At 54.0% G+C, this 24,351-nt stretch overlaps 2 long non-coding RNA genes across 3 annotated transcripts; both read right to left on the bottom strand.

Moving 5' to 3' along the window:
- Nucleotides 1-2,798: 2,798 nt before the first annotated feature.
- Nucleotides 2,799-9,780, bottom strand: LOC120617564 (uncharacterized). Of its 2 annotated transcripts, XR_005656958.1 has the most exons (4): nt 9,596-9,780; nt 7,330-8,995; nt 3,407-6,409; nt 2,799-3,180 (listed from the first exon to the last, which is right to left on the bottom strand). It is a non-coding gene; the product is annotated as an uncharacterized LOC120617564 (long non-coding RNA). The 2 variants fall into 2 exon arrangements; XR_005656957.1 differs by having other exon boundaries at nt 2,799-6,409.
- An 11,276-nt stretch (nt 9,781-21,056) lies between these two features.
- Nucleotides 21,057-24,018, bottom strand: LOC120617577 (uncharacterized). Its single transcript, XR_005656964.1, has 3 exons — nt 23,949-24,018; nt 22,872-22,984; nt 21,057-22,549 (listed from the first exon to the last, which is right to left on the bottom strand). It is a non-coding gene; the product is annotated as an uncharacterized LOC120617577 (long non-coding RNA).
- Nucleotides 24,019-24,351: the final 333 nt, after the last annotated feature.

Here is a 24,351-nt window from a genome sequence, read left to right as displayed (position 1 = left end):
GCCGTCGCTGGCCAGCCGTGTCCTGTTGCTTTGCCGTGTCGAACACACGCGCAGACCCCTCTCTGAGAACCCTGCTACGCCCCACCAAGGACCCCATCGGCCATGCTTGTCCCGTGTCATTCTGCCCGTTTGGTCTCAGCCAGGGTCTCTCCTAATCCCTTCCTCTCCCCCAGGAGTTAGAATCTGGAGGTGCCGGCTCTCTGCTGCTTGCTTAGACGGGGTGAAGCCAGCCAGGAAGTTGGAACTGATGCTTTGTGGCCGGGGCGGGGGGTCGGCGGTGGGGCGGCCACTGTGTGACAGGGGCAAGGAAAGCTGGGCCACGAGAAGCAAATGAAGAGACCGAAACGTACTTGGTAAATGGCCGCGTGCCCGCCCGCCTCGGTTCCGAGGGCCTAACGGCATCGCTCCTGGTCCTGGACGTGCTTCTGGCTCGGGGAGTTATTTATCTATAGAACAAATCTCTCTTTGTTTTTTTTTGCTGAAACTCACATGGATCGTGACAGTGACCAAGGACATCTATGGACACCACTGGCAACTCCGGAATGTCGGAGAAGGCGGTGGACCGAAGACACCCTGTGCCAGTCAGGAGACTCCTCCCCCTGGAAGCTGCGGGGGAGGAGGGGGCAGCGCCATCCGTGTGCCGGGTGAGCATGAGGACACCCGTAGAACGGCCAGGGCTGTCCAGACCATGCCCACACTTTGGGAGCACCCGGAATCAGAGGGCCGGCCAGCAGGCCAGAGTCCCTTACAGCACAGGCTCTCAAGGCACTGCTGTTACAAACACCACAGCTTGGTGGTTTAAACAACAGAAATCTAGTCTCTCACGGTTCCGGAGAGCAGAAGGTCAAAGTCACGGTGTCAGCAGGGCTGTGTCCCCTTCAGAGGCTCTAGCACAGGTTCTGTTCCTGGCCTCCCCCAGTCTCTGGGGGCTGCAGGCCTTCCCGGCGGGCGGTGGCTGCATCGCTCCATTCTCTGTCCCCTCCCCTCTCCTCCCTCCCTCTCCCCTCCCTGTCTCTCGTAAGGACATCCGTCCTTGGATTTGGGCCCCACCCCAGTAATCCAGGATGGTCCCATCTTAAGATATGTAATTTAACTGCATCTGCAAAGACCTTTTTTTAAAAATCAGGTCGTGTTCACAGGTTTAGGGGTTAGGACATGGCCTTGTCTATGGAGGAGGAGGGGCTGCTTCAACTCACGCCCCGTGGTAGGTAGCAGACTGGGGATCCTCATCATGGAACGTGGGATGCAGGCACCTTTCCTGTTACATCAGATTTAATGCTCATCAATTTTCTTTTACTTAAACTTTTTCTTGGTACGTAATGAACAGTTAATTTCTAGGGAAGGGTTTTGTGCCAGTCAATCAGGCAACTCAGGGGAGAGAGACGCCCAGGTTTCTCAGTGGGGATTTGAGCCCAAGACAAGACGAGATAAGGTACTTAGAGCGACCAGACCATTTATCCTATTTTTACCCGAAGCTTCAGGCCTGAGATTCCGTTTGAGGAGCTGTCGGGCGGGCAGGGAGAGGACGTGGGCCACCCACCAGGGCTCAGCAGAGCTGGACGGTGAGAGTCTGGCTAGCCGGGGCCGCCCATGAGCAAGGCCCATGCAGCTTCAGGCAGGAGACAAGCAATTTGCCAGGTGAGTGGCCCACAGGTAAATCAGTAGATTATAATAAGCAGATGGAGCAGGGGCTTCAGGAAAGGTATATTAATTTTTTTCTATTAGTTAAGCTTCCGTTTTTTCAAGCAACCTTAAGTGATAAAAGGATATTTGACAGCTGCCGGGGCAGCTCAGAGAATGTACGGAACCAAAAACCCACTTCAGGATCCACCAGATCTCGAGCCGTTTCTGTCACTGAATGCTGCCGCCGTTTTCTAGAACTCCGCCGGTGGCGTACCGCTGCTCGGATAATGTTCACCTTCGAGTTTCAGGCTCTGGAGAGAGAATCGGGCCCCAGTCCAGGGCGACAATAACCAGCCACAGTGTGGGCCTGGCAGCTGTGCCTGGGGGAGTCACCCCAACCGGGTCGTGACAGGCGGGCTGGAGACGGCCGAAGGGGACAGAGTCTGACGGCCAAAGGGGACAGGGTCTGACGGCCGAAGGGGACAGGGTCTGACGGCTGCGCTGGGGGTGGGGGCCTGGAGGGCAGGAGCCAAGAAGCCGCAAGGAACGGCACCTGTGTAAGGACCTCTTTACACCCCTCACAAGTATTGAGAATCTCAGCGAGACCTAGATGGCCTCTGTCCATCCATCTGCACTGGCCTTACTAAAAATTAAACATAGGACGCGTTTAAGATGCAGTAACATAAACAGGCATGCCATGAGCTCTCAGAGCCATGATGTCACCTGGAAGACCCCGCCGTGCACACCTATGGGTAAGAGAGAAGGTCAGTGACATCTTGGTGTCATGGGAGGGAGAACTGAGCACCAAGGCCATCCCAGGGTGCCGGGTCCCGGGGGTGATGGGTGGTGAGGGCACAGGGGCTGAGGACTGGCCTCGGGGCCCAGACCTAATGCTGGGGCCTCTGGCTCCAAGGGGTCTGACGCCGCCCTCTCATTGGGAGGAGGCTCAGCCCTGGCCTGCGAGCGAACAGTGGGTGCGTGGAGCCTCAGGGGACCCCGTTCCCCGGAGCGGGTGAGGTCACAGCCATGGGATGAGATGTGGTCTCGTATCTCAGCAAAAACGATTCTCAAAAAAATAGCTTTTTCATGATATCCAAGACGTATTTCTAAGACACATTATTTCTCTGCATCGATCAATAAAAGTGTGAATCGAGCCAATTTATGAATATTTCACATATGGTAACTCTAAGTTTTTAATGCTCGAAGGTGATTTAAAAGTCCGTCAATAGCCTCACCCTTCCGGCCCAGTCTCGGGGCATCGGTTCAGCTGGAGCCCCGCCCTGGAGGCAGGTTCTGCCGTGGGCTGTGCTGGCCTCACCTGGGCCGCTCACCCAGGGACGAGGACTCGGCTCCTTCCCACGAGAACCAGGCGTCTGGGGCGCCCATCGGGGTTCCTCTGAGGTTGGGGGCCGCAGCACAGACCAGCCGGTGGAGCCAGTGGGAGAAGGGGTCTGGGGGGGTGACGTGAGGAGCTCGTGCACACTCACGACACGGCAGCCACGCAGTCTGGTCACAGGGCCTGCCCTGGAAAACTGCCCTGCAATAGGACGTGTGACCCTGGAAGGATAACCATGGGACAGTGAGGACGTGAAGGTGATCCCTGCAGGATCAGTCCGTCCACCCGAGGCACGCAGGACACGCTGCCCACGTCCCAGCGAGCCTTGCAGGGCCACGGTCCCCTGCTTTGGCGCCCGCTGCGTCCTGCGCCCCACCACGCCCACCCCGACCCCCGCTCTCCTTCCAATGGGACAGCTTTCAGTTGGGGGCTATTCTCTGTCCTTACCAACCATCCCTGGAGAGCGGGGGACTCTGCTGAGCCCAGGAGGCCCAGGGAGCAGCCCTCGGTTTCTCGTGGCCTGGCCCCCAGCTTCGGCCCAGGCGAGGAAGTGAAGGCTCCATGGACTTCTGTTTCGGCGTCCAAGTTCGCGGATGAGGACACAGCCCGCAGGGGTCACGGATTCGCTCACCGCGAGGGAGTCACTGCAGAGCCCGTGGCCACGTGCCTGGACCTGGGCGCAAAGATGTTTGGTCCCAGGCCTCTCCTCGGCCCTGTGCGCCTTTCGTCCAGCTCTGGCCTTTGGGCAGGTACGCGAGACCCACGTCTAGTTCTGTAAAATGCCTCCGACCCCAGAGAGACAGCCTGACCCAAATAAGCAGGTGAGTAAACATGTTTGAAAAGACACCAACGGCGTTTACACCTTTCCGCACGAGCCCGCTGCTCTCCTGTCCTCCGTGTCTCATTCCTGTTCATGCGCTTGAAGGGCTCTCCAAGCCCGAGATGCCAGCTGATAAGGGATTCAGGAGATTTGTTTAACAATAAGAGACTCTTGAAGGCCAAAGAGTTCTCAACACTCAAAGGAATGAAGTTATGAAAGCAGAAAATTAAACTGACTACTATTAAATTCCACTACGCCCCCCAAGCCCATAATGGTGCTGTGGTGGGTGTGCCCGAGCCAGCCAGGCCTCAGGGGACTTCCCAGATCACACCACTGTGTGACACTTACCACAAAGGCTGGCCCTCCTGCTGAGAGGAGGGACTGCTAGGCTGGAGCTAGGGCCCTTCCCACCCAGGTCACTCCTGTCACCCGGGGCCGGAGAGGTGAAGTCATTTTCTTTGGGTCACACAGCTGATGAGCGGCAGAGCTGGAGCCTTCAGGAGCTCCTGGTGTCTCGGTCCAGTGTTCTTTCTACTAATGGACACTGCTTCTCTGCCACAGGTGGACGGTCCAAAGTCAGCCGCGGCTTTGGAGCTCGGTGGCATCACATCGTGAATCTGTCCTTTGGGGACGTGGGTTTGGTCTGCCCTGTTAAACGGGCCCGCTCTGCCGCTCTGGGTGACAGAAGGACTCAGAGCCACACATTTGCCCACGTCCTCCTCTCGTTCAAAAATTCTTCGGGACTTGCCCTGCTCGCTCAAGCTTCTTCCCCTGGACTACACAGAAGGGCTGGTCCTCCTCAAGTACTGATTTCAAACTTCTGGGAGGAAAAGGCCACCTTATCTATTTATGTTAATTATGAAAAAAGAAGCAGAATTTACTTGACCTTTTAGGATGATACAGACACTTCGGGCCTCGTCGGCTATTGCTGCCTCGTGCGGGTACTGAGTTTGGTTTCCTGCGACACTGGGGCATTTCCGGGGAAGCCCAGGGGCATGGAGGCAGGACCAAAGCTTAGCTCATGATGGCTCGCAAGGTCACTTCACGACTCGACCCGCCCCTCATATCCAGACTCCTTACTCTCTACATTAGGGGCGCGAGGTGACGCCGAATCCCCTGGCACTTGACACCCCGTGTGCTCTTCCGCCTTCCATGTGCTCACCCTGGATGCCATGGGCATCTAGGCCTGGATGCTTCCTTACTGTGCGGGGCTGTCCGTACATTGTAGCAGCATATTCTGCTAGAGGCCCGCGGCACCCCCAAGTCCTGACGAGCAAAAATGTCCGCGGACGTTGCCAAGTATCCCCTGGGGAGCAAAACAGCATCTGGTGCATCCATAACCACTTTTTTCTTTTTCTTTTTTTAAGGAGAATGGGCTCCTGGACACTGGTCTGTCTAGCAAGCTACTCCTTTTTCATGCCTCTGCTCAAATGGCATCTCAGCCGCGAAGCCGTCCGCAGCCGCCCTGGAAAAGGACATGGAGTCCTCTCTCCGTGGGTTCCTACGCCTTACGGATTCGCACCCGCTTTGGCGCTTCTTCTGTGGCAGTGGGTGTGTTTGTTTGTCGTCCCCCAACCCCACGATGAGACTTGCGCTCCTAGAGGTTGAGGCTTTACGCCTCCAAATCCATATTCTGCGATCCTGAGCACTCAGCTCCATATCCAATCTGCAGAAGGAGCTGAAGGGGTGTTGATGGAAGGGATGATCGGCCATTCTAGGCGGCTACTTTCTGGCGATGACTCTCGGGACAGCATCACCGCGACTCTGCCATCTACGGTCGCCCGCGAAACTCAGCCATCGACATAATCTCCGCATCACTAGACATTTGCTTGAAAAATAACTGCCAAGCGAATGACCCAGATTTTATTAATAGTTGTGGGAATCGTGGTAATATTAGAGTGATGATATAGCGCTGCTGCCATGAGTGTCTTTTCTGTATGCTGCCAGGTGTTTCACCCTAATTGCTAACTTTATAACCTGTCTGTGAGCTCTGTCTTCTTCCTCCCATTTTACAGGCGGGAATTCGCCCATTCAGCATCCTCGTGGCCCCGAGATTCTAGCCAAGGCAGTTTGGTCCCAAGCCCCAATCACTGCCCTGTCTTCAGTTTCCACAGTTTTGCTCTTAAGCGTGATTCTGAAAAAGTGGCCTTTTGAAATCAGAATGGCCTGAGCACCCCAGATGGGTGGGTTTCTGACACCCTGCTGCAGTCCGTGTCACTTTTTATCACTGCAGCGAACCTCGAGTTCCATCAGAATATGGGAAAAATCATTTCGATGCTGCATTTGCATACCCAAGTATTGGAGGAGGGTTCGTATAATCAAATTATGTAGAGCTGTAAGAAGGGAGCATCGTTTAAATAGCTCACAGAATTACTCTGAAGATGCGTATTAAAACCTAAAGAACCCATCGCCGCCAAGATCTTAACAAAAGTGAAACGCTGACGGATGGTGACAGCCTCGTCCGCGTGGCTGGTACCGTTCTCCATTTCCACGTGGTCAGTGTCAGCGCTCGGGCTTCGCTGCCTTCGCTGTCCCTCGTCCAGCCCCATTCGTACCGTGCTAGAGTGACAGATGGAATTTACGCACGACTGGCTTCCCCCCTCTTCCCATAGTTGATCAAAAGGAGCGATCTGAAAAAAAAAAAAAACCGGGAATTTGCTGAAATTCTGATGTCTTTCAGCAGTTTTATAGATTTTATAACTTATCCTTTATTGACTAGGCAAGGTCTTGGGTCCCTGGCATCTGTTTGTCGCAGCTGGGGAGAAAGATAAATTCCCTTTTTTATGTTACCGAACCAAGTTTAAGAGACAGACAAACAGACGGAAGAGGACGCAGTGCACCCCTCCTCCTCGTGCTGGTCGCTTCTTCCCCTGCCCCCCACGAGGACAGGACGGAGGAGGAGGAGGGGCCTGCCGGCCCCAGGGTTTGCCAGCTTAGGGGCGAAGGCCGAAGACCTGCCAATCAGGCTAAGAATCGGCGCTCCCTGGTTGGTCGTGGGCCCACGCTTTTGAGAGGCTACTTCGTATACATAAAAAACACCTTACACGTCATTTACAATTTCTCAGACCTAAAGAATTGTGCCTGGTCACCCAGAGACATGACTGTACATCACGGAACTTCATTAGAATAACGGCTGTGGTACTCTTAACTTCCTTAAAGCCTCAGCTGTTCGATTCAGCCTCTTCAGCTCCATAACTGTTTATAAGATTAATAGACTCTGATGCATAATCGACTCTCCCACCGGGAGAGGGAAAGAGAGCGCATCTAATCCCAGCCCTCGCGAAAGCCCTCGCGCCCATAATGAGATGTCTGTGCGCACGGACGTGGGGAGATGCAGGGGAGAAAGGGAATGGGTAGAGGCCGGCCGGGCAGCGTGGGGAGGCGTCCAGGGCGCTCTCCTCTCAGAGAGGCTTGAGTGGGCGCTGTGGGAACAGCCAGCCCGTGGGACGGGGTGCAGCTCCGCAGCAGGGAGCAGAGCCTGGGCCGGGAGGCACCAGCGGGAGGACGGGGCCCCATGAGAGGAAGTGGGAGGAAAGGGGAGTGGAGGTACCGAGAACCGGCTCGGGGCTGCCAGTTCTGTGCCCGGGGAGAGAATGATGCTTCGGGCCCCTCGTTCCCTTTCTGAGGTCACAGGATGTCACCCCAGGACCTGCAAAGAATCCCCTCCTGTGGGACACGGGACACCTTTTGTCAAAGCAAACACGAGCTGGCGAGGTGGCTGGGCAGGTCCTCCTAAGTGCCCAGGGACTCAGAACCAGGGTGTCACCGGCGGGGTCTGGCGAGTCAGGAAACGCTTCTTGAAGGAGTTGAAGGTCAAAGGAAATGAAGGCCTTGGGTGAGAGCCTCGGGAGGAAGCGGCCATGACAGCAGCCAGGAGAGGAGGCCAGACGGCTGCCACGTCAGGCTGGGGAGGCCCCGCGTCTGAGTGGAGAGGGCCGGGGACCAGCCAGGATGGGCATGCATGGTCACTGCGCCCGTCACAGCCCAAAGCCCCGGCTTCCTTCAGCCCACGAGGTCACCGGTACGGACAGTCGCTGAGCCCCTTGGCGGTGACTTGAACGAAGGCAGGGGTGTCACTACGAGGTAGAAACAGGGGGCTGGCTAAGCTAACTACTGCTCTCCTTGTCTGACCGTGCCCCTTCTCCTACGTTCTTTGAAAGTTCCTGGAAGAAGCCACAGAGCACGGAGGACAGGAGACTGAAATGGAGAGAAGGCCTATTTCCCGCTCTGGGATGGGGATCGTCCCACGTGTAAGGACCTCGCTCTGCCTCAGGGAAGTCTGCATTCTCCCCTCATTCATCGACTGGCGCTTCTTTGCCCTGAGTAAACTGCCTTTTAGCTGGACTCCCACACACTTGCTCCTTCCCCAGCTCCTGGAAAACCCGAAGCAGATCGCAAAGGTCAGTCTTATCTCTGCCTCTGTCTCCCTCTTAACCGACCACCAAACAACCCCAGTGTGAAGAGGGACAGCCAGGCCCATAGAGTGGTGGCCAAAATTCACACATTCGCTTCGTGAAAACCTGGCTCAGAGGAATTAAAATGCATCGCCGACTTCAGTGCCTCTGGGGTCTGGTGTCCGGACGTGTGTCCATCTGCTGGTGTCCGGACGTGTGTCCATCTGCTGGTGTCCGGACGTGTGTCCCTCTGCAGGAGAGGCAGCTCATCCCGAACGTCAGTTTTACATCATGGGCTCACTTTCACAGCACGGCATCAAGGCGCCCTCGCTCACGTAAACGCTGCATTCGATCCTTCCTTTCATCTCCAGGGGAGGAGGGACAGGGCTGACAACAGACAGAGCCTCGCAGCAGCTCGTTGACTCGGAAGCACTACCAGCCTTCTGCAGCGACGGGGGAGACAGGCACAGGCACGGAAGGGTCCACGCGAGGCCGCGGGTGCTGGTTTGACGAGGTGATGACCGACGTAAAGCCCAGCCGTGCTCCGCGATCGCAATGCTGCGTACGTAGCGCAGGAGTCGGGCCATCCCCGGGCACGAAGTCGCTCCCATGTGCAGGTCCACTGAATAAATAAGAAAGTAATCGACAGTGTGCTAGGGGCAGGTGCAGCCGCTGGGACTTCGTCGGAGCGGAAGAGCGAGAGAACTCAGAAGTCGTGGGCCCCAGCGTCCGGCGGAGCTTCCGCTGCTTTTCTCTCGGGGGACGTTGCTACTTCTTCTCTTCAAGAAGAGAAACTTTGAAATTTCGTATTTGATCTTCACTCTGGTCAATGGGAAAAGAAAAAAGAAAAGAAATACCCTAAGTGTTCGAAATTAGTCCAAAAATAAAGAATTCTCATTGGGTCATTGATTTCGGTCCTGAAATCCATGGATGATCATCTCTCTTTTGTTGTATATATTTTTTTTCTTTTCTTCTTTTTTTTTTCCTTGCTCCATTATTAAACATCTGAATTTTGAAATGCTCACTGAATGTCTCATTATTATTCCTCCCTCCCTTTGGAAAACAAGTGGCATTATGTCATTTACGACAGCAAGAAGAAATGAAATTTCATGGGAAGGAACTGTATGCTAAGTTGGAAAGAGAAAAGATGTTGAAGGCGTGTATTTTTTAACTGCTTTTAAAACTATATATATTTAAAAATACTAAATTCAATTTCACATGTTCAGAATGGTATAACCTAATTTTAGCATATTAACAATAAAAGTAGTGTTTTGCCCCATACAAAGAAAATAATTAACGTACAGAAGAAATGGGGGTCACGTGATTTCACTCTGAGAGGGGAACGGACGACCCTGCGTAACTTAACAAAAAGGTTTCGCAAAACAGCTCTGTGGAGCTCGTTTGGAATTCCGCGTTACCTACCTCCATCTCCAAATATTACCTGCCTCGACCCAGACACAACGACACACCCTTCGGCAAGGCCAGCCCGCGTCGCTCCGAAGGAATGCAGAGCTGAGGGAGGCAAGCATCTGACGACTTTCGAGGGCGGGTTGAGCGTCCAAACTCTCCCTGAGTCAATAAACACGAAGGTATTTCCTACTTGTGGAAGAAATTCCAACATTTTTGTATGTTACATATTTGAACCTTTGAAACTGGAATATTTTGTCCTACTTCACATAGCTTCACTCCCGGGGTGGGGGTGGGAACGAGCCTTCTGAGTGGTTATTATAAAGCTAAGGGCATAAATATGCATGCGAGGTCATCGTCACCACAAGGCGATACTTAGAAGGTTCAAGTGTTTCTTGCCCAGATTTTTCAACTTGTTGGGTAACAGTAAACCAAAGTCTCCAGCTTTTCGAGGCTGAATGTTGCCTTTGATTATTCTTTCAAAGTTTGCAAGGAAATGTTTCAGAGCGTAGACGGGCATTCGTTCACCCACTTATTTGACAGATCGCTAGCGAGATGTCTAATTGCTTGTGTCCACGTTTCGTGCAGAATGCAGCATATAAGTGTTGTAGCCAGGTCTCTGAAATTGAATCAAGGCATTTCCAGATTTTTGAGCTGGAACCGGGGCAGAGAAGCTAAGCGACCGATCCCACATCACACTGAGTCATATGGTCGAGATTGGAAGTCAGATCTGACCTCCGACCCATGAGTCAGGGCCTCTGGAAGGCTGGAAGGCCCAAAGCACGAAATTGTCCTGGGAATCATGATAATGAAGAGTTGCGTTTGGCCCGTGTTTTACCTCTAGAACTTGATATTTGGATGGGGGAATTCTTACTGAGCCTTACAGGCTTTCGAACATGACGTTCACATTCAGGATCAACCTCAGCTCGACCTTATGCTTGCAGCAAATTCCCACTTGGAGAAGATAAAATGTTCGTCCTTAGGATTAATTATCCATGTCGCCCTGCTCCCCGGGGGAGCAAAGGCGATGGAAAATAAGATGGATCCTGAGAGGGAGACGGCTGGTACCCGCAGCCCCGTTTTCCTGTCTCCATGGGCAGTGGGCCCACTTAAGTGGCCCGTGGGGTCTGGTGACTGTTTTAGTCCCAAAGTTACAAAGAAAAAGCAATTGACAAACATAAAACAATCCTTCCTTCATTTCGTTTTGCTCCTGGGCTCCCAATCTCTGATTAACAGGACAAAGCTTGGGAAAGGGGAGCTGGTGGGTTCCAGAGTGACAGAGGCATGGCCTCTCCCGCCACTGTGGTCCATAGAGTGGCAGGAACATCGGCTGCATCCCACACTGGGCTTTCTCCGAGCCCTAAGGTGGGTCTTGCTTGGGGACATTGCAGTAAAAGAGAATTGTGTAAAAGACAGACGCAAACTCTTTTGAAATCGGGGCTGAACTGACAGTGAGCGTGGATGCCATCGACAGCCCTTGCAATGTTCCTTGGACAGCTTTCCAAGGTCGGAGCTCAGCAGTTCTCATTTGTTTTTATCCAAAGCCGACACATTTTAAAATCTATTTGGCCAATCACGTGGCCATGGAGATTAGCAGAAACACGTGCACTGTGAGGCCAATTTGGGTTTGAATCTCTGCTTCTCCACGTGCCAGCGGTGGGAACTCGGGCAAGTGACATCTGCACACTGGAAGGAGTTCTCGCCTCGGCTCTCAGGATAGTCAGGGTTAGTGGGAGTGACACGCAGAGTCGACCCTGGGAGGTGCTCGACCAAGGCCCACCCCCACCCTCAGTCTTTGAAAAGGATATGGCTTTAAAAAAAAAAAAGATCTCCCTTATTAAATCAGCTTTTTATCCACCTTAGAAGCTCAAGAAGTATGCTGACCAGACAGACTAACAGACTGAGCGAAATATCCCAAACCCAAGTTTCTTCTTTCATTTTAAACAACGCTATCTTCCCTAAACCCCAGAAGTGCAGGAACCTCTGAGGCGATCAACATCCCTTCTCTCGTGGGCCTGGGCCTGCCACAGGGATAATCGATGCTGGAGAAAGCTGTAGACTTATGGAGACACGGGAACGACCCGTGGGATAGCTCTGGCCAGGCTCCTGGGGACCTTCTCCGGCAAGGCGGATTTCAGCCAGGTGAATTTGGGCGCTTCCAACCAGGTGGCTGTGACCGTGCTCCGGGCTGCGCCCCGCCCCCCTTCTGGGAAATAATTGCACAGTTCCCTGGGACCCATGTGTACTTTCTGTGTGTGATTCTGCATACATTCACTTTTACCTCGTTTTGTTTTTGTTTTTGTTTTTGTTTTTGTTTGCGTGGAATCTTGGTTCAGGTGTTACACCTTTTCACAAATGACTTGCAAACGTGTACATGTGCCAATATCAACACCAGACTGGGTTGGTCTCACCCCGGGCAGGTGTTTATTTACTCACGTTTTGTGAATTAAACATTTCCTCATCTGCCCACCCCTCTGTTCCACCTTTTTAAAAAAAATGTATTTATTTAAATTAGTTCCAAGTATCCAGTACATTGGTTAGACATCTATACAGTTCATGAAACGATGCCCCCAATTGCTCCCTCCCTCCCCTGGCCCTCCACTTGGCCATCGTATTAATGCTGACTGCTTTCCCTACGCCGTGCTCCCCATGCCCACCTGTCAACTACTAATTTGTACTTCTTTGACCCTTCCCCATTCTCCCAGCCCCTCCAATCCCCTTCTCCTCTGCCCCTCCCCGCTGTCCGTCCACCCTTGGTTTTGAGTTATTCATTCGGCCACCTTTCGCTGGGCTCCCATGAGGCTCCCGGCTCTGGGCTACACCCGCTCACCTCTTAGCTCCCGAGTCAGTTCGCGACAGTCTGTCTTCCCTTTGATCCCACAGGAGTCCTTGCTCCTGAGCTCTGAGCCGCCCATGCAGAATATTATAGCCCACCACAGGATGTCTTTCCATGTGCCGGCCGGAATAGCACCGGCCTCCTCAACTCACGCTGACATCATGTCTAGCCCTACCTCCCATCGTGGGCACTTTATGACACACCCTGCGAAGCACGGTGACAGAGCTAAGCTGGCATTTTGGGCTCCTCTCTTTGTAACTTTTGAAACCATTCTTTTTTTTTTTTCTGCTCACCGCTATTTGAACTGCGTCCCTGGTGGGCAGTCAAGTGCTTGTGTTGTTTAATCCATTTTCCTTCTACTAACAAAGATGAAGAGGGAACCACAGCCAGGTTTGGAGAAAGGGCTCGGACACGTTCTTGGGAAGGAACCGTTTCTCTAGTCTCATTTTAAATAACAGAATCTCTTCTAAAAAAATAATAATTATTGCTGGACGAGACCCGAGGGGTCTCCCAGTCCGATCCTTTTCTTCCGTGGACTGAAATCCACTTCGGGAGCAGTCACGTGACTCGCCCAAGCTCCCTTCATTGACTTACCGGGGAGTGTGCGGCCTGGCCTGAGTCAGGACTGGAATCCTGGCCTTCTGACTCAACTTAATGTGTGGGTCATTTTTTTTTTTTAAGATGATTTCTGTATTTTTATTTTTTAAATATGTACAAGAAAAAACAAGATCACCCCCACTGCCACATCCGACCGGGCACGTCTCCCGTGCTTGGTGGCACCGACGCGCTGTCTGTCACAGGAATCTTGCACCTCCGATCAGCATCACCGGCTTCCTCAAGGCGCCCGGCAGCTCGCCGTGGTCCCGAGGCCCTTGGAGCCCAGCAGAGCCCAGCAGAACCGCAGGCCTCGCTTCCCAGCATCCGCTGATCCCTTGTCATCGAGGTGGTCTGCGTCCGCCTGTCATCGGCGCTAACGCTGCTCGAAGCCCTCTCTGGGTGGAGACTGCTTCGTTTTCGGACAACGCTAATCAAAGTCTTCCTCCCGGTCACGCGAAGCCGGCTTCCTCGTGGTCCTCGCTGTGCCCTGCGCGTGGACTCGGCGGGCGGGTCGGCAGCCGCTGGGCCTGGACCAGGGACAGGACTCCCCCTCAGGAGCATCCCGGCCCCTCCGGACCCCCCGATTCGCCCCCGCCGCCTCGACCTCCTCCGTTTAGGTTACCCGTTCTCTTTGGACCTTTCATGAACTGTCATCACAAAACGGCTCTGCTGGCGGCCGCTCCGGCCTCCTCTCGGGACTTCCCTAGGATACGACCTTGGGTGTCGACCCCAGTCTCCTGGACCACGACGCTGCTGGGCTTGCTGCCCCCGTCAGCAGTGCATGGGGCAGATGGCCCCCTCCGCCCCGCTCAGCCCCCTCGGCTTGGGGACGATCCTCGGACTCCGGGCCTTCGTTCTGTCCTCTGGAGTGGCCCCGGGTCCCCTGAATCCCTGCTAGTGTTTGAGGAGCGTGACCCCATCCCTCTCGCGGGGCTCTGCTGCCTCTCCTGGGCACTCTTCTGAAGGCTGCGTGCGAATGCTGGCACCTTTGCTGCTTCGCCGTCCACAGCCCAGGGCGCGCCTTCCCGCCGTGGCTGGAATATTCTATTTTCATCAGCGCGTCTCTCTCCACTGAGTTCGTTTGTGAGCACAGCCGACCCCCGAGCCCGCCATCAACCCAATCCGCCCCTCCTCTCCCCATTCCCTGCGAATCGCTGCTGAGCCACGTCTCTGTCACTCTCTGCTTAGGTCGCTTATTTATTTCCAAACTCCTGTGTGTCCTGTTAATTCATGCCTTTACTTGAATTCCGTATTCTAGCCTATCGATCTCTTTTTGAATCCCGGTTCCTTCGCGTGTCTTTACGTTTCCTCCAAGCTTTCATCAGGCCCAAGTTCAACATGCAAATACTTCACGTGTCAAAAGCGTAGACAGACGTCTTCATGAGGATGTGGGTTTACAATTCGGAGACGTCTTTACACGTGCAAATAAGTCAATGGATGGTGGATGGTGGGGGCCAGACTCCTCTCTGTGGGGAGACGGGGGTTAAAGACCACAAGGGAGGAGGCTACTGAGTAGAGCCAGAGTCGCCGGTGTGAACTCACGTTTCGCTTAGTGTAGATGCGGACAGGTGGATACACAAATAATTGTAGATATGCATGCACGTGAGCTAGTAGGCATTCACTTGTGTCCTGCCTCTGTCTGCTAAGAGGGCCAAAAGCAGGAGCATTCCAGGAGCATCGTCACATCCAGGGCCCACATCTTGATTTCTAAATGCAATTCTCCAATAACGGGGACCAGGGTTCCTTGCGTCAGAGAAAATGCAAGATGAGCCTGGAGCAAAAATGAAGAGGTACCCAGATAACGTGAGAACAGAGAGGGGGGCATGCCACAGGGACGCAAGAGCCAACCTGAAGAAGCTCTCGACGGCCAGCACTGTAAGGATGGAGCGAGAGAGTAAAGAATATAACACTGTGTTGTGACTCGGAGTGTAGCATAAATCTACGTGAGTCCATACTGACATAAGTAAATGACGAAATAAATATGAAAATAGGAACAAAAGGACAAATATTTCTTACAGAAGAATCCCAAATAATGTAAATGGCCACTCCCCCGCCCCCACCAGCAGCCCTTGAATGGGGCTGGACTTAGGGACATGCTTCCGCAGCACAGAATGCGGGGTGGGGGAAGTAACTTTACACTGGACGGACCCGTTAAACACTGCCTTGCTCAGGTGATGGAGGTTGCTGTCATCATCGATGTGTCTTGCAGAGAGTGCATATCCTTGAAATGAAGTGAAGAGAAGGACACTTTATCTCTGTGCTCTTCCCCCTCAAACCTATTAATGGAGTTTGCTCTTGAGAAAAACATTAAAAAACGAAATTGAGGGGCAGTCTATAAGGTACCTGACCAGTAGTCCACAAAACTGTCAAGCCATCAAAAACAGGGAAAGACCAAGAAACTGTGACACGGCAGAGACCAAGGACGAAATGGTACTGTCTTTGCAACTGTTCTGTATAGCTAAAATGATTCCTCCTCGCCAATTATTGGAAAAGAAAAGAAAGGAAAATGCATGACATTGAAAATAATATTCAGTAGACAAGAACAAGAGATCTGTGGTATTCTACCAGTGACCGCTTGCCAGCTGATGTCAATTCAATAGCCGGCATTTTTCTACCTACTCAGACCGACCACAATTGTCCCTCCCCTTGTGGGTGGCTGGCTCCCGACCGGACTTCTGTCAGTGGTTGTGGCAGGGGCTTCAGCACCGGCGCCTTCCCGCCATGGTCTGTGAGTGTATCTAGTTCCAGAACCTTCCACTTCCAAGGCTGTTGCTGTGTCCCGCCGTGCTTTGTTAATATTCTTTCTTTGGGGAGGAAATGTCTGCTTAGAAGTCTACTAGTATTTATAGCTAAACATATCCCGGTCCAGGATCCACATTAAGTTTCCCTCGTGCTATAATCCTTTCCTGTATCTCGGTGGTCACGTTCCTATCTTCCTGGTAGTCAGTGACCTCCGAGTTTTCTGTGAGTTCTCTCTCCTTCGTCTCTGAGATTTGGTCTGTCTCTGAACAGCCAAGGAAGATGCTTTCTGCTGCCTCTCTCCACCCCCATTCGCGTGATATGCTGGTGGCTCCAATCCCCAGGACTTCTAGACAGCTCCGCCCCCACCCTCGTCCTGCATCCACACAATTTCCTGGCCAAGGGACTGTTTTCCTGGGAAGCCCTATTGTCTCTCATGTCCTTTCGAAAGAAACTTACAGCTCTTAATTGTTGCTCTTCACAGCTCCCCACAAATGTCCCTTCCACTTAAGGTACAGACGAAGAGCCACCCAGGTCCTCCTCATCACTGCCCAGATTCTTTCCATGGCGGGGACTCGGCCGCCCTCTCCACTCCCTTCCCATGGCTTGTCCCCTGCAAGGTCTTCCCCCGGGATGGGCCGCCTCCCTCCCGGACCCAACCCACATTGCTACCACACCTCATCACATGTCTTCAAGGAGCTTTGAATCAAATACTCTCCAGGACTCCAGGTCACTCCAGCGATGTCTGCGACTCCGTGACGTTTATGAACAGCTGTAAGATACATACATATATTCCACTATCTCTGTACTTCTTGTGTTCTTGGCTTTCCTTGCGTTTGGGGTTCGTGCTCTGTCTTCTTTAAGAACTTCTTATTTTATTTATATACCTGGAGTTCAGTGAGTGTCATTCGAACAACTTTTTCCCCAGCCGTGCAGCTAGGTTAAGTGTCGTCTGAACACACAGAGTTAGTTTGTTGAGTTTGTTGTTGTTTACACGGTGACAGTTGCACACCTGGCCCACTTCTGGCAGGACCCCTTCGCTCAGGTGTCAGGGGGCCTGCGATCCCGTTCCACCACCTCACCCGCCAGCCTGGAAGTTGCCCCAAGTCAGACTGAACTAACTATGCGGACAGAGGTCCCCAAGACCCCCCGTGAGAGGCTTCGCTGACGATGTAGAAGTCCACGGTGCCGTGAGTTAGGTCACGCTGTCAAAAAGCTCGTGCACTCCCCAGTGTGCGTCTGTGGTCAACCCAAATCCCACGTCAAAACCCTCTCTTCTCCAGACCGAAGCTTCAAAAAAAGCCTCACGGCATTTCCCTTTCTCTCTGGACGATCCGCTGGTCACTACGCTTTTCAAGCTCCGCCAATCGCCGGTCAATGTCTGTTGCTCTTTATCACCCGGAAGGGCCACTCTCAGAATCGAGTACATTTTCTGATTTCGGTACGGCCACCGTGTGTCCTCTCCCTGCATTCCCTCTGTCTTTCTCTCTGAGTGTCACACGAAAGGGTGAGTCTCTCTCGACCTCCTGCTGGGGACTTGAGCCTACTATGCAAGTCCAACTGGGAGAGACTGAGAAGGGCACAAGGCCACCTCCAGCCTGCGTGCGGGAGCTGCCGGGGATGGCCCTGGTGTCGTGTCTGCGTGTGGGTGCACGTGTTCATGTGGGAGAGTGTGTTGGTGAGTGTGCATTTGTGAGAGCGTGTACCTGTGTGACTGTGTGTGAATGTGTTTCTGTGTGAGCCTATGGAGTGTTTGTGAATGCGTGTGTGTGAGTGCACAGGTTGTGTGTGTGTGTGTAGATAATCAAACACCTGCTCTGAGAGGCGTCACTCTCAGCCTGCCAGGAGTGTGGCCACGGGTGCGGAGTGAGTGACAGAGGAGGATCACTTGCCTAAGTCTGCAGACTTCCTTCCACCGTGGCCACGGCAGGGGACGGCCGCCTTGGGGCACCTCTGAGACCTTCCGGTGGCCTGTTCCACACCCAGCCCTGCTCCCCCGGTCCCCCTCCTATTTCCAGAGTGCTCATCTGACACGCACACGCCCCCTCCCCACCACCAGGAGCCTCAAGTTTCTCATTTGTAAAATGGTGACAATACCAATCGCGAAATGAGGACGTGCGCCAGAAGATGTATGGGGGGAGCTTTGCTGGTGAACGGACCTGGCTTTTACGGAGAGCTCCTCTCCACGGGGGCCTGCACTGCGTGCAGCCTCTTACGCTCCGTGTAACTAACTGTGGGCAGGGCCTGCTTCTGCTTTTCTTTGAAACTGAAGAAATGAGCAGAGAAAGGGAAAGATACGATTTTAACTTTCCGCTTGCTCCTGGGCTGTCTTGGTGTGTTCCTAGCTCCCGCAGCGTGGCGAGCTGACCTTTGGGCTCCCTGTGGTGGTGGATTGCTTTGATCGACCTCTGGATGTCTTGACTTATTGGCTTGGGATTGATCTATCGATTTAATAACAGTCATTCATCATTGTCCCTGGGTCAGGATAAAGCACCAATTTATCTCCGGTTTGGCAAACACCATCAATAATAGATGTTTTGCTGATTCTGTTGGGTGACTGAGTTCCATGGCATAATCGCAGGAAACCTGTGTCACTGACACAGCCCCAGTGTCCTCACATAACTAACGACCCCACCCCGTCAGCTGGATCCTGTCCATCTGGGCTCTTTATCGCTTGGGAAATGCGATCCCCTTAATGCATCGCCCGGGGGGATGACTCTGCCAGCTGCACCGCATGGAAAGAGATGCATGTGGGGCGGAGGGTCTCCGGGGCAGAGTTGGGGTGCAACGTGGGGCCCAAGAGAAAGCATCGGCCATAGTCCGTGTCGCCGGCACCTCCGTTGCCCTCAGCCCCGCACGGCTGGCTGAGTAAGCCTCCTCCTGACAGCTGGCCGTGGCATTGGGAAATGGTGGAAATGAGGTCATCAGCGAGAGGAGATTCACTTCCTCGGGACATTCGTAGCCAGGCAGGAAACTTTTAAAAAGCTGCACGTCCCACCAAAGTGCCTCCGAATGTCTTCAGGATTTTTATTCTTGCTAACAGAGCACGGACCGCACACACCGCTCACAGATGTGAGCTTGTGCAAGGCAGCATCATGCACACGTGTGTGCACGCACAAGCCCTATGACCCGTGCTTCGCTCACTCAGGCCTCCACCCGCCACTGACCGTCCACGCTTCCAGAATACGTCGCCACGAGGCACAATGCCCTCGGGTCTGCAGGAGTTTGCAGCGTTTTGAGCTCTTGAATGCTTCGTTCCAAACCTCAGGGTTTTGTCCACAGCTCCCGTGGGGGCTGGCCAGGCTGGGAGCTCTATGCCAACGCTGCAAGTACTTTGGGGAAATGAAAGTTGGCCTCCCAAGAATCAAAAAAGGAAATGAATCTAGCTAGCTGGGTTCCTTCCTCCACCCCTTCGAATGCTGGTGGGCTACCCCCGTGAGGCGCCGTCTAGACCCTGGGGTGAGGCTGCGAGACAATTCCTTTTGTGTCTGGCATGTATTTTCTGCAAGTCAGACCCACGCGTGCGAACCACAGAGAGGAAATACGAGAGAGCGTTGTCTGATTTTTCTCCACGTCCCCCAGCGTGAAACGGCACCAGCCCAAAGAAAGAACGGCATTTTCTTCGTCGTGACTTTTCGGGGGCAAAGACATCTCCCTCCCGGAGACACTTCCTCAAAAGCGACATCTCCACTCTTGAAACGCTGACTGACGAGAATCCCATTTAGAGCTCCTTGTGCCCTAAAAGATCATGTAATGATATCTTATTTTTTTTTCTCTTTCTCACAGTCTTAGTCTTCTTCGTGTAAAACAAGGCTACTTCTCTTAATAGTTAATTATGGTCGCTATTTAAAGAATTTGTAGCCATAATCAGAAAGCTAAGCCTTATCACTCTTCACTAAAGATACCTCCATTATTATAAAATTTGATTCCCACTAGTCTGAAAAAAAAAAAGAGCGAAATGTTCTTCTCAGCCTTTATTTAAACTCCGTAACAATCTTTTACTCTGAAAAAAAAAATTCCTTAATAATTATATAGAGTCGTTAATATTTCACACCCTCACGTTCCCGACATTTTTATGCAAATTACACAAGGCAGGCTAGGTACATTCTCCAGGTCGGACGCCCTGTGCCTCTGTGGCTGGAGAACGAAACACACAGGCTTCACCACTGAGCTCCTTCTGCTGGACGCGGCGCAGACTCTGCTTCATCGCTTGCTTCAGATCTTCTCCCTGTGGCCATATTTCCAGCTCCGGGACTGCCCGGCTCCAAGCGTGTATCCTCGGCTCTTTCCCTCCCCTCCTCCCCCTCCCCCGCCCTCCCACACACCGGGGGAAGCAAAGTACAGGCTGAAATTCATTGTCGAAGATGTTTAGAAAGGGTCAGGAATTCCGATCTACTAAATAGTCTTTGGATTTTTTTTTTTTTTTTTTTTAACCTGGGTTTTGGCCACGTGTTTCGGAATGTGCGCGTGCCTCGTTTTCAGTCAGAGGATGTTACAGAAAAGTAAAGCAAAAAAGCGACTTGAAATTTGTTTATTTTAATTAGAAAAAGATTCTTCATCGTCCAAGGCTTTGCCACAGCGGTGAATTTAATAGCATATAATTAACTCTAATGCGCTTATGATTTCACTTGTAAAAATTCTTCCGATGTTGATATTTCTGGGGAAAGTAAAGTATGAGATTGCAGTTTGGCCTCGGGTCTTGTTTCTGAGGTCTCCTTGGGGACTGCAGAGCCCGCTGACACCAAAGCGGGGGATCCCTCTGCGGGTCTCCTTGGGAGAACCGGGGGTGACAGCAAAGGAGGAGCCGGCAGGCACGGCGGCCCCGGCTTCCTCACGGTCGTGGAGGTGGGGAGGTGGCAGAGAGAGGTGGCACTGGAGAATCTGTTCCGATGCTCTGAGTCACGTCCTTTCTTCCCGAAACGTTTTAGCCAGTTGGCACTTAGCAAATGCAGAACTGGATGTGACTGGCGGTGGTGGAGAGGTCCTCCAAGCGTGGTCGGCGGGAGACAAGCAGGAAGGCGTCGCAGAAGGCGCATGCTGACAGAGGCCTTCCCCCGTGACCTGGAAGCGGATGCCGTGCCCCCGGCCTGGGCTGGACGGGGTGGGGGAGGGGCGGCGGCTGCTGAAGAGCTCACTGAGAAGCCAGCGGCACACAGGAAGGGTGGGCGCATCGGTTGCTTGGGGGAAAGGCAGACAGACACACAGACCTGGGCTAGATGTCAGGTCCAGCCCTGATGTGCTGTGTGGCCTTGGGAAGGAAAATCGGTCAATGCCTGTGACCCTCTTCTGCAGATTCGCAAATTGCAGACGGTATGTCCACCACCGGGTCTTCGTAGGCTGCCATCTGTTCAGTAGCGCTCCGCACTGGTCTGGCCCTTCGCGGTGCTCAATGCTCGGGATGTCGTTAAGGTTCAGTGGGTCCAGCAAAGTCCCCTCAACCAAAATTGTCCCCCCACTGACTGTGTCAGTGACGAAAGTCCCGCCCCCACTGAGCCACGAGAGTGTGCTGAGGGCTCCCGCGGAAACTCAGACGTGCTCCAGGGGTTGGGGTGGGGACTGGAGAGCAGTCACATTCTCCAGCTGGAAACCCCTGTGCTGAAGGGAGCTTGTCAGGTCAACCAGCCAGTTCATTAGCAGGGCCTGCACACCTGGACAAACCGCAGACCAGTTTGGAGGGGTGACCCTAGGGAATGCGAGAGAGGAGGCCTGGCCCCAAAGGGCTGATGACCTGGGCCAACGGATTAGGGCTGTGGGGGTGAAGATTTTCTAAATTAGCTGTATTGGGGTGACATTGGTTAATGACATCATGTATGCACTTCAGGCGTAAACTTCACGATACTACGTCTGTGTCCTCTGTAGGGTGTCGCCTCTGCCGCCTGTACTTGATCCCCTTTACCGTGTCCCCCCCGCCCCCGGCCGCCAGTGTTGTCTGTATCTACGAGTTCGTTTGTTCACCGCTCTGTTCTGCGTCCCGCGTGTGAGTGACATCGTGTGGTTCTCGCCCTCCTCCGCCTGACTCATGTCACTCGGCTGGCGTCTTGGAGCTTGGCCTTCTCGTGTCTCCTTTCCCGACGAAGCTGGGCGGACTGGGTGTCTGGTGTCTGCCACGTAAAGGGGCCTGATAAGGACGGAGCCCAGGGAACGGGTGCCTGAGGCGGGGGACCGGGGATGTGCGGGATTCTGACACCCGATGTGGCACAAGGCCACCGGGAAGGTGCAACGTGTTCCCAGGAGGAGTGAAAGATTGTTTCTGCCTAGCACCCTGGGAGGCCCAGCTGGAGGAGCTAGGCCTTGAAGGAGCAGGGCTTGGCTGCCTGGGGCCCGGGGCGGGCCGGGGGCCCACACAGTGGGCCTGTGTGCCTGAGGTGGGAGGCCCCGTGGAAAACAGTACATTGTAACCGGATCCACAGTAAGCGAGCTGTGGGTTTCAACCACGCTATAAATGCTTACACGAAACGCCCAGCACGCGGAAAATGAATAACTGGGGCTGCTCTTCTGCTTCAGCCATTTCATTTCTGATCCAGTTCTCCTTTGCAAAACTTCTGGCAGCCTGGTTTTATGATTTTTTTTTTTTAATGTTTTTTACATATTTTTCCAGCCCCTCTGGCCTTTCTTCACACTAAAACACCAGTCGGGGACTTGTTATATGGCATCTCAGTCCCTTTGACTCTGAGCCCCAAAGCCGACTGGGAACTGGTTCTGGAAGGAAGCTGTGAGGGGTCCTTTGCTCAGCCCTTCCCCAGAATGTTCCATGCAGGAGCCTGCGATGTTCCACCGCGTCTCTTAAATTAGACGTCCTGGAGAAAGGGAATGGGGCACCAGGGCGTCAGGAGGGGCGTTCCCACCTGCTGAGGCTCCCTCCCACCTGCTGAGGCTCCCGCACTCTCTCCCCCCACCCCTTCCTGGCTGGCCTCCCTGAGGGACAGCTTCGTACTGGGCCAGCCGCGAAACCAGGGCTCAGCCCCTTCGCCCCTGTTCTGTGGTGGAGGCAGGTGAAGGATGCCATATCCTGATCTACTGGAGGACGTGAGCTCCTCCGAGTACTGTCAAAACCTCCGCAGAACCCAGCCCCCGAGAGGCCCCGGAGCCCAGCGGTGGGGGGGACCCCCGGAGACTCACTGGAGCGGGGGTCTCCTCGGCTTCCCACGTTCCGTCAAGTGAATAGGAGATGGTGACGCTCACTGCATCCGTCTCCCGTTGCCCCTGTGACAAGCTTCGGTACACTTCCCGGCCTGAATCAACACAGATTTACTCTTTTCCTTTTCCTTCCCGGGTCAGAGCTTTAAAATGCGTCTGGAAACGAGAGTGCGGGAGGCCACATCCCCCGGAGCCGCCTGGGCTTCCCCGGTGCTCACGCGTCTCACCCACCCTGTGGGAGAAGCTCGCTCCGGCTTCTGCTTCCGCGGCCCGCCAGCTCTTGGCTCTGACCTTTCCGCCCCCCTTATGAGGACCCTGGCGAATCCGTTGGGCCGCCTCGGATGAGCAGGGCGATGGCCAGGCCGGGGAAGCAGCCGCAGCTCTGGGGTCCGGGACGGAGGCCGCTTTCGTGGGGGAGGCCGCGGTTCCGTCGGCCGCGCGCTGCACTAAGTGCTCTTTTTCAACGAATAGATTTTGGAAGCGTTGGCTTAAATAAAGTTAAGTAGATTTTTTCTTTTTAATTGCGAAGCTTCTTGGCGTGTTTAGTATGCTGGCCTATGCAGTCGCACACCCCTGGAATGAGTCTCACGTTTCCAGGGGGCCGTTCACCTGGAAAGAACTTTCGTGCGCACACGGCCCAGTCTCGTTTGCCTGGTGATCCCACCCGCCCTCGCCCCCTATTCTCCCATGTAAGACTGTTTCAGGACAGAGTGGGGGACACAGTGTCAGGAAGCTCGCTCAGGCTCAGCCTCCGGGAAGACGAGGCCCTAAGGCCCTAAGTGAGAAGGCTCACAGCCGGCGGAGCTTCGGGGTGTCGTCCGCAGGAGAATCGCGGCTCTCCCGGCTCCCACACTCCCTGCAGGCCGCCGCCTGCCCTGCGAGGGCCTGGACTTGGGGCGAGAGGAATTCCTCGCTTGGGATCTGAAATGTCACCGTGGGAATGTCTGACCTAGGATTCCAGCGACGGGGACTTACAAGCTTCTTCATCCACCCATCGCTCGCCGAGGGTTCATCGGGCAGCATGCTACTGGGGGCCCCAGGGCACCCTCACGTTGTCACCAGCTCCAGGGTGTCTCCCAAGTTGAGCGCTCCCCTCAGCTCTGCGTCCTGCAGGGAGGAGGCGCGGGGCAGGGCTGTGGGCGGGCGGGCGGGGCCGGGGACTCGCGCTGAGCCCTGGGCAGCCGGTGGCAGCACTGGTGGCAGCGCTCATGTTCCCGGCCACTGCGAATCAGCGGCGCCCGGCGATCGAGCATGCTCGAACCTTCCGCGCCATCCCGCCCCTGCTCCTATGTGTGTTCGGCACCAAGAAACACGTCACCCGAAACTGTCCCATGGTCATCCTCCTCCCCGGCCGCACCTCGCTCCGCGGTCTTTGCAGACAGAGCCCGTGACGAGGAGGGTTCTCAGACCGAGAGGGCTGTTTCACTGTCAAGTGCTCATTGGCCTATTTATAGCTCCTGCG

Source organism: Pteropus medius, unplaced genomic scaffold, assembly GCF_902729225.1.
Source record: "Pteropus medius unplaced genomic scaffold, Ma_sr-lr_union100, whole genome shotgun sequence".
Lineage (NCBI taxonomy): Eukaryota > Metazoa > Chordata > Mammalia > Chiroptera > Pteropodidae > Pteropus > Pteropus medius.
This window is presented reverse-complemented; position numbering and strand designations above follow the sequence as displayed.